This window comes from Physella acuta, unplaced genomic scaffold (genome assembly GCF_028476545.2).
Source record: "Physella acuta isolate Inbredline_101_S28 unplaced genomic scaffold, ASM2847654v3 ptg000269l, whole genome shotgun sequence".
NCBI classification, from domain to species: domain Eukaryota; kingdom Metazoa; phylum Mollusca; class Gastropoda; family Physidae; genus Physella; species Physella acuta.
The window spans coordinates 580448-591028 of NW_026731788.1; the positions used below are offsets into that span (position 1 = coordinate 580448).

The following is a 10581-nucleotide window of genomic DNA, read 5'->3' on the forward strand; positions in this document are numbered from 1 at the left end:
CCCAAATTTGTAGCGTGAAAAAAACAGGTATTATAGGCGTATGATTACAGTATGCTGATGCACATATTTTTAACGGTGTTCTTGTTTTCATCATAACATGTTTTTAATATTTGGTATTAAATTTCCGCTTCCAAGACGATAAGTAAAATAAACATTTGAAAAAAAATAAGTCATGCTGCTGGAATAGTGTCACGTGATACGGTTCATCGTCTTCACGAGCATCTCAAAACACAGGGCTGGGGGGGGGGTGTTTTTAATAGAGAAATGGGTGGGAGGGTGCCCAACAGCGGGGAGGATAATCCCTTCTCCTAAACATTGGGTGTATCCTGCTAGCAACTGTATGCTAGTATGATCCGTATGCTGCCATGAACTGTATGCTACCAGGAACTGTTTGCTAACAAGAAATGTATGCTAGCAGGAATTGAATTTAGATGGAAAATTTCTTTGAAGTGCTTTCTGTGGTTATTAATGTCAGGAAACTGTAGTAGAATTACTTGGTAAACAATCTACACAAAACGTGATACCGATTCATTTTTTTACCTAGCTCTCTCTCTCTCTCTCTCTCTCTCTCTCTATATATATATATATATATATATATATATATATATATATATATATATATATATATATATATCCTTAGGAATAGAAGACTGAATCGCATATTGTACCTGAGTTTTGGCCCAAGTAAAATCAGTCAATTTGCGGCCGGCTTACAAATATACGCACACCACGGCTGAATACTAGCGGAGCAGGGAGGAATTCTTTAGAGAAATATTTCCATTGAATGGCCGAGAATAGACGGCAGCCGACAAAAGACGACGGCCGACAAAAGACGACGGCCGACAAAAGACACAGCACAAGATGTGGGACAAAGTCACGTCCAGAAGATAGAACACGAGTGAGAGGACCCACCCGAGATTTTTTTTTTAATCTTCTTTCATTGTCACGGTAGAACGGACCGGTATGAAGAAGACACAGCACACCAAACAGCTTTCACACAGGTTACCCCCTCCCTATTCAATACACGCTCTGCCCACTGACTCATATCCGGAAAATTCCTGGCATTACAAGACGGTGGCAGATAGATTTTTTTTAAAGTCCCGTCCATTTGAGCCAGAGGCCTGTCTGTTAGACAAGTCTAATCTTATCACCGAGGCTAGTAGTCTGCTGAGCTATCGTACACCTCCTATCTGGTGATTGCCTGCATGCGAGGTTGCCAGCTATTCGGCATTGACAATTAATTGCAGTTTATTAGAATTCCGTTACATTAATTAAAATCTAGGTGTTTTTCAATGGTTAGGGAAATGTTTCCGCTACATTCAAATCGAGGTGTATTTCAATAGTTAGGGAAATGTTTCCGTTACATTCAAATCTAGGTGTTTTTCAATAGTTAGGGAAATGTTTCCGCTACATTCAAATCGAGGTGTATTTCAATAGTTAGGGAAATGTTCCCGTTACATTCAAATCGAGGTGTAATTCAATAGTTAGGGAAATGTTCCCGTTACATTCAAATCGAGGTGTTTTTAAATAGTTAGGTTGCCTAGGAAATAAAAGAGATTAAGCTGAAATTTAAGCACATCCTTGATGAGCAAGTCATGTGCTACTAGGATCTGTAACTCAATAAACCACTAAAGTAGCATCCCATTCTACCTGCAATCGTGTGCTACATAAACCAATGAAGTAGCATCCCCTAGAACCTACAATCGTGTGCTACAAAAACCAATAAAGTAGCATCCCCTAGAACCTACAATCGTGTGCTACAAAAACCAATAAAGTAGCATCCCCTAGAACCTACAATCGTGTGCTACAAAAACCAATAAAGTAGCATCCCCTATAACCTACAATCGTGTGCTACATAAACCACTAAAGTAGCATCCCCGTGAATCTACAATCGTGTGCTACATAAACCACTAAAGTAGCTTCCCCTAGAACCTACAATCGTGTGCTACATAAACCACTAAAGTAGCATCCCCTAGAACCTACAAACATGTGCTATATAAACCACTAAAGTAGCATCCCCTAGAACCTACAATCATGTGCTACATAAACCACTAAAGTAGCATCCCCTAGAACCTACAATCGTGTGCTACATAAACAACTAAAGTAGCATTCCCTTGTACCTACAATCGTGTGCTACATAAACCAATAAAGTAGCATCCGCTAGAACCTAGTTTTTGTGCTACCAGCCGCTAGCTCTTTGGATACGTCAGTATCATGCTGACAGGGCCCGTAACTCCGTCAATAGACGAGCCTAATGTAGACCCTAGTCCTGTGCTGCCATGGCGCATATTATGACATGCCGCCTGTGTTGTGTGTAGACAAGCCTGTCACCACTTACACACCTACCCTCCCGATAAACAATCACTGACAACTTCCGGCAAACAGACCTACATAGATCCGGCTGTAAGGACGACCCAAATCATTGGGCGCTGACGCAAATATTTTTTTTTCTAGGAAAGTTTGGATTTCTTCACTGCGAGATAAACCCCGGGGGGGGGGGGGGGGGGGGGGGGGAGGTGTGTCGGGGGTAGGGGGGCTCGAATAAGATACGTTCGGGCGTGGTTGGTGATAGTGGTGATAGGACAGGATTGATGTCTGGGTATCTAAATGTACATGGAAACGTTTGGTTAGACTCGTAGCAACTAGATATTTGATTAGAATGTGCGTGCATGTTAATTTAAAAAGTGCGCCCCATGTTAATTGGGTACCTTACAGGTTAATTATGAAAATAAACGATCTATTCTAACTCAAGGGTCTGAGATACTAACACTGCTCTGACTTGACCATTCACAAATAGTAGGCTACCCCCCCCCCCCCCTCGCCCCACCGAACGAAATGGAATTTATATAGAAAATATTTACTTTTAACAGTGTCCGCCCGCCTCCCCCAGGAAATTTTAGTCCGTCCCCCCTCCCCGAAAATTTCAAGTGCCCCCCCCCCCATCCTCGTAGAAAAAAGTCTGGAAGAAACACTGACTATAACATATTTTTGTACTTTGATTTGTAATTAATTTATAGGTGCACGTGTGATATTGTTTTCTATAAGTGCATACTGAAACGTGACAACAACAATAGATTGTTAAGAAAACGTCGTAATCTTATATCATAGGACTTACATATTAACTGGAACCTATCTAAAACATGTTTCTATATTTAAAATGTTACTGGCATTATCACGTATAAAGCACGGTTAAAGTTAGAGCTATCCATGACTGGTACCCTTGTTAAACAATGGATAATATAAGCCTACATAGTATAATCTTTGGATACATCAACTAAAAGCATTTACTATATTGTTTTTACTGGAAATGGGGCTCTAATAATTGTTTACTTAGAATTGTAAACTCATAGGCACAGATTACAACTGTGACTTCAATTGTGGATGGCAACATCTAGTTCACAATTCGTGATTTCAGTTATAATTTTTTTTTTTTACACCGCACTAGCTTACAATCAGTGACGTCAAAAAAAGTGTACCCTGCCCTAGCTTACAATCCGTGATTTCAGTGGTATTTTTTTACACCCCCCCCCCCCCCGCCCTAGCTTACAATCAGTGACGTCAAAGGTAAAAAAAAAAAATTGTACTCTGCCCTAGCTTACAATCCGTGATTGTAATGTTTTTTTCTTTACACTGAAAAAAAAAAATTGTACCACGCCTTAGCTTTCAATCCGTGATTTCAGTGGTATTTTTTTACACCCCCCCCCCCCACCCTTTCAGCTTACAATCAGTGACGTCAAATGTAAAAATGTGTACCCCGCCCTAGCTTACAATCTGTGATTTCAATAGATGATTTCATCACATCATCCTATTTCATAATCCGTGAGGGCTGTGTCAAAACAAGCTGTATAAAACACGAGTGAATCCCTACTGGGATCAGTCGACCATTTAGTGAACCCAACTTTTGGTTTGATAAAAACATGCCATGGCGACAAGAGATGACCAGCGATAGAGGGGGGGGGGAGGTGTGATAACAGGCAAAATAAAGGGAACGTAACAGGGCTATATAGTTACAATATGCATGCATTTGACCACCCCCCCCCCGACAAAAAAAAATTTAAAAAAAACAACATACAAACACTAAACACCTTGAAAAACCCAACCCCAGACAGAAACAGTTAAAGCACTGCAATACTTAGAATCAGCACCACAATAAAGTATCTCAACCATGCTTATCCCGAGTGTACCATCCCAAGTTATTCTGCAATGCTTAGAATCAGCACCACAATAACGGTATCTCAACCATGCTTATCCCGAGTGTACCATCCCAAGTTATTCTGCAATACTTAGAATCAACACCACAATAAAGTATCTCAACCATGCTTATCCCGAGTGTACCATCCCAAGTTATTCTGCAATACTTAGAATCAACACCACAATAAAGTATCTCAACCATGCGTATCCCGAGTGTACCATCCCAAGTTATTCTGCAATACTTAGAATCAGCACCACAATAAAGTATCTCAACCATGCTTATCCCGAGTGTACCATCCCAAGTTATTCTGCAATACTTAGAATCAAAACCACAATAAAGGTATCTCAACCATGCTTAACCCGAGTGTACCATCCCAAGTTATTCTGCAATACTTAGAATCAGCACCACAATAAAGTATCTCAACCATGCTTATCCCGAGTGTACCATCCCAAGTTATTCTGCAATGCTTAGAATCAGCACCACAATAACGGTATCTCAACCATGCTTATCCCGAGTGTACCATCCCAAGTTATTCTGCAATACTTAGAATCAGCACCACAATAAAGTATCTCAACCATGCTTATCCCGAGTGTACCATCCCAAGTTATTCTGCAATACTTAGAATCAGCACCACAATAACGGTATCTCAACCATGCTTATCCCGAGTGTACTATCCCAAGTTATTCTGCAATACTTAGAATCAGCACCACAATAAAGTATCTCAACCATGCTTATCCCGAGTGTACCATCCCAAGTTATTCTGCAATACTTAGAATCAGCACCACAATAAAGTATCTCAATCATGCTTATCCCGAGTGTACCATCCTAAGTTATTCTGCAATACTTAGAATCAGCACCACAATAAAGGTATCTCAACCATGCTTATCCCGAGTGTACCATCCTAAGTTATTCTGCAATACTTAGAATCAGCACCTCAATAAAGTATCTCAACCATGCTTATCCCGAGTGTACCATCCCAAGTTATTCTGCAATACTTAGAATCAGCACCACAATAAAGTATCTCAATCATGCTTATCCCGAGTGTACCATCCTAAGTTATTCTGCAATACTTAGAATCAGCACCACAATAAAGGTATCTCAACCATGCTTATCCCGAGTGTACCATCCTAAGTTATTCTGCAATACTTAGAATCAGCACCACAATAAAGGTATCTCAACCATGCTTATCCCGAGTGTACCATCCCAAGTTATTCTGCAATGCATAGAATCAGCACCACAATAAAGTATCTCAACCATGCTTATCCCGAGTGTACCATCCCAAGTTATTCTGCAATACTTAGAATCAGCACCACAATAACGGTATCTCAACCATGCTTATCCCGAGTGTACCATCCCAAGTTATTCTGCAATGCTTAGAATCAGCACCACAATAAAGTATCTCAACCATGCTTATCCCGAGTGTACCATCCCAAGTTATTCTGCAATACTTAGAATCAGCACCACAATAAAGTATCTCAACCATGCTTATCCCGAGTGTACCATCCCAAGTTATTCTTGTCTAAGCTCTCGTGTGTCCAACATACGGGTCACTATCTGAGTCGAGTTATGAAAACAATTAGTAAATAGCTAATTCATGTCATGCTATTGTGTCAGTAGGCTAGCAAAAAGGAAATAAAAACTCTCTAATGGTATGGGTATTATTCTTCTAATAGCCATACACTACTTATCTAAACGTTCAAATCACAATACAAGTAGCCTACACTAGTCACATTGTTGTATTATTAAAATAATGGTCTACCTAAATGTTGTGACAATACGTTCATTATGTGACGGTCTACATCTAGTGATAAAATACTAAGTTAAGTTTTGGTTAATTTGTCATGGTTCATAACTCTTGTCATGGTTCATATTGTAATACCATTGTTTGGTTTTGGTTAATTTGTCATGGTTCATATCGCAATACCATTGTTAGGTTTTGATAATTTGTCATGGTTCATATCGTAATACCATTGTTTGGTTTTGATAATTTGTCATGGTTCATATCGTAATACCATTGTTAGGTTTTGATAATTTGTCATGGTTCATATCGTCATACCATTGTTAGGTTTTGATAATTTGTCATGGTTCGAAACTTGTATCATGGTTCATATGTTAATACCATTACTTCAATATAACTGACAAACCAAACGAAAATCATAGCTGAAGGAAATTTAATAAGCAAGTTAATAGTTATATCTTCCCCCCCCCTCCCCCCCCCCCCTCCACCCCCCGGGGATAAGGATATAGGTCTGCTCTCAAATCCTGGGCACTGAGCAGAAATCTTCCTCCTTCTGCCAGTTCAACATCGTCATCCGTCCTTAGTTGTGTATGCGGTGTGGGCCACAGACGTACCGTTAAGTTAAATAAACCAGCCACCTCTCCCCACCTCACACCTCCCACCAGAGGGGTGCGGGGTGGGGGTAAAAATACCACGCATGCCAATCACACCAAACACAACAGCAGCAGTCGGCCTCGACCAGCGGGCCGTAACTCTGCTTCCGGCTTGCAATAAGTGAAAGGTTGCCTCCCCCTGCGTGCTGCTGTATCTTGTAGACGGGCACGCAGTGTGCGCGGGTACCTGTCGGGTTTCGCGGGGTTAAACCCCGGGTCTGACGTGTTGGGCCGAGACTGTTGACACCCCCCAGAGTTATGGCGGCCGTCGAGGGCTGTAAAACGTTTTGTTTAATTCGATGGCACACCATTATCGGCGATTGATTGTAGGCGTTTATGTAGGGGAGGGTAAATCATTGTAAAGGGTGGTTGTATTTTTTAGCTGTCGGATAACAGGCGAAGATTTAAACATATGAACAGTTCAATGGCCTTGGTTAACCCTAGCTTAGGCTTGACCTTAAATTAACCCAAAACACCGACACTGACCCTAGCGAACAAACACTAACTGATAACTTTAAAAAAAATGACATCAGCCTGTCGGACTGACGATATACTGATGCTGACCAATGGTCATTTGAGAACCACCCCCATTTGAAGGAAAAGTAGCTAACAAATGTTAAGCTAAACTTAGTATTAACATCAGGCTTAATTATTTATTAGTTGGAATTTAGTGATAACGACAGAAACTGGCAATCGTGATTAAAATATACAATGGCCAAGACTGGCTGTAAAATAGCGATAAGAACAAGTGAACAGTAAAACGGGAAGTGAAAAAATAAATACAGATCTCACCGTAACATTTTTTTATCTAAAACCATATACATCTAATATAAAAAAGTACATAAAAATTCGATTTTCGTGAGTCTAACTAAGGTTTAACTCGGGCAGTACCAAAAACAGTACCCTAGCTAATTTTAATTTAATCTAACAGTCACCATACACTGTTCTTATTTAAAATTATGAGTTATTAAAATTAAATTATTGTTTTGCATCAGTTACCAAATTAAAATTTGAATTTTAAAATTTACAAAAATCGATAACGTGACTGTTGCTTCAAACAAAAGAACAATTAATGGTCTAAGACTCTAAGATGACCTTTTTACTCAACATGTAGGTACAGGACACAGGTAGATCTAGTTAGATCTTCATTAATCTTCAACACTCAGTGCTATCGCAGGGATGTGTTTTTATTAGATTATACTAAACCAAGGTCGATCCTAAACAGCTAAATATATAAATGAAAATGTATATTTTATTCCTTTAAAAAATAGTTGTACATTGATTTGAGTATGCTATTGAATGTATTCAACTTTTATTTAAATAAATATTTTAAAAATATCGGGATAAAAATTCAAGAGTCTACAATGAAATAACAAATAAGCATAATTTTAATTTGGTTAAACTGGTATATTTTATAAATCGTTTTCAATGTATCAAAAATGTAATAATTAACATTAACCACAGAAAATGTAATTAAATTAACTACTTGTCAAACACTAAACCAAAATAAATGTGATTCTAAGTTATGATATTTCAAATATTAATGACAAATATGTGTGTACCATTCATTAGCCTAGTCGAGATACCTGTCGAAAATCTGTATGTCTAGTTCTAGTATGATAGAATCTTGATTCAAGCTATGTTTATAATGTTAAATCGTTACATTTTAGTTGTACTAATATAAAGTCTAAAAAAAATATTATTTCTTTTTTTTTCAATTCTATTAAAAAAAACTAGATCTAGATGTCTCGTCTAGTAGTAAATACTACTACATCTAGATCTAGATATTAATATGATTGATTTCTAGAGCTCTATCTATTCTCTTATCTATATAGATCTAGATCTAAGTATAGATCTAGTACCTAGTCAATATTTACTATAATCACATAGATCTAGTGTGGATCTAGCTAGACTAGCTATGGACAGTTATACTATAGTGTATACTAGTGTATAGTAGTAGAGTACCTATTAGAATTTAGTATTTAATTTATAAAATGCATAGATCTAGGTTTATTTAATAGATCTAGATCTATTAACATTCTAAATTATTTTCAGCATTTTGAGAAGGCCACGCCCAAGTACAAATATTTATTACCATCTACATTTCCACATTGGCCTAGTGAAATTAAAACAAACGCGAAACTTATTTTCGATGTTTATATCCAACGCCTAGCGAGCGAGAAGAACACACGACCTACTTTCCGGTATCGCACACAGCGCCGTGCCGTGCTTTATTTGTGTTCGTGGGGCACTGGTGATTCTCGACTATTTTAGATTTCAAACTTGTTCTTCGTCTCATTTTTTTCGACAACTGATCTAAACGAGAATACAAAACTTAAATAAATCGTCACGTCATAAATTTTAATCTGAATAAGTTTAAAATACTTGCCTGTTTCAGATTTATGAAAGGCGTTAAGAATGTAGCTGCCCACACACCGCACCGATGAAGTCGTTTAGCACAAGATAAAACCCAACCCGGAAGTAGTTGAAGGCTATTGCTCTGGGGAACTCCGGCTGACGTCATGTGACGTCACACATTGATCGCATTGAAGGTTCACCGCGTTCGGGGTCATGCGGCGTCTGTTATTGTTGGGTCATTTACGGTCAACAAAGAGTGATTGTTTGGGAAATAATAGAAAGTATGTTTTTGTTTTTTGTTCTACTATTGAAACCGTTAGCCTATAGATCCACAATACATTAAACTTGCACTATTAAAATCATAACAGGACAATTAAATTACTGCTTTAAATATATAAGGGCTAAAAGAAACTTTAAATACAATTAATGTATTTAAATTTTAAAAGTGTATAGATCTATGTATATTGATTGTAAAACAAAATAACTAAAATAAAACATGTTTATAAGCCTTCGCGGTTGCAAACTTTTGGATAAATTGAATTTTCTCTAATTTTCTCGTTGAATATAGATCTACTATTCTATAATTAATTTTAAAGACTAATCAATTATCTAATTAGATGAAAAAAAGATATTCACTAATTGTCATCGAAAATGCAATACTCAACTTTTTAGCGCAATTTCCATACTGGGATTGCGATTATTTAAGGAAATCGCATGATAAGAAGTTGAATCTAAGTAGTTATAAGACTAGAATCTACACAACGGAATTAAGAAAAAGAATGGTTATAGAAATAGACTTCAAAAAGTTTGTCAAACATACTCAAGAATGTATTAACAATTATTGTGATGATTGTGGTGATTGTAATGATCAATATTTCTTTCAAACTTTTTAACTTTTTTTTCTCCGGGGGGGGGGGGGGGGGGGGGCACTTGAAATTTTCGGAGGAGGGGGGGGGCGGACTAAAATTTAAATTTCCGGGGAGGGGGAGAGTGTGGACCCTGTATTATGCCCCCCCCCCCCCTGGAAGAAACACTGGTAAAGATGGCGGTATGAGTTTTGTTACCTCGAGTTAGATGAGGTGGAACAGTCCGTACCATGTAAGCACCTAGTTCTGTTAATACCTGACTGGTGGGATACTATTGACCTATGACTTCAGAGAATCGAATCCTGAATGTCCTGACGAGTCACTTTAACGTTTTAAAACGTTTGGTTTTTTTTATGAACTACAGACTTTCCTTTATTAAAACATATGAAACTACCTACCTTGATGAGAAACTGATGAGAAAATGTGTATAAAAGATCATCATTATTATATTTTGGTCGAATTTTACCCCTTCCCCCCCCCCCCCCATATCTTGAAACGATACAAGGCAACTCCCCCCCCCCATCCACACACACACACACTTCCCATACACGCTTCCCATTTAAAATTTGAAACAACTTCGTCTTACGACCTCCACCCCCCCCCCCCCACCAATAACCTTATTTTGTAAAAAGAAATTCAAAACATCCTGTTACGTCACATTTGCTAACACCCCCCCCCCACACACACACACTCACTCACTTCTTCAACTTACCGCCCTCTAGTAGCATATCCTAATACATTTACCCCCCCCCCCCCTCTCCAAACCGCATGACG

The 10581-nt window shown here is 38.4% G+C and overlaps 1 protein-coding gene across 1 annotated transcript in view; it reads right to left on the bottom strand.

The window, feature by feature from the left end:
- Positions 1-9032, bottom strand: part of LOC131939230 (ETS domain-containing protein Elk-3) — a 40535-nt gene extending 31503 nt beyond the window's left edge. The window contains exon 1 of the mRNA XM_059297431.1: positions 8973-9032. The gene's annotated coding sequence lies outside the window, so the exon portion shown is untranslated. The remainder of the gene's footprint in view (positions 1-8972) is intronic.
- Positions 9033-10581: the final 1549 nt, after the last annotated feature.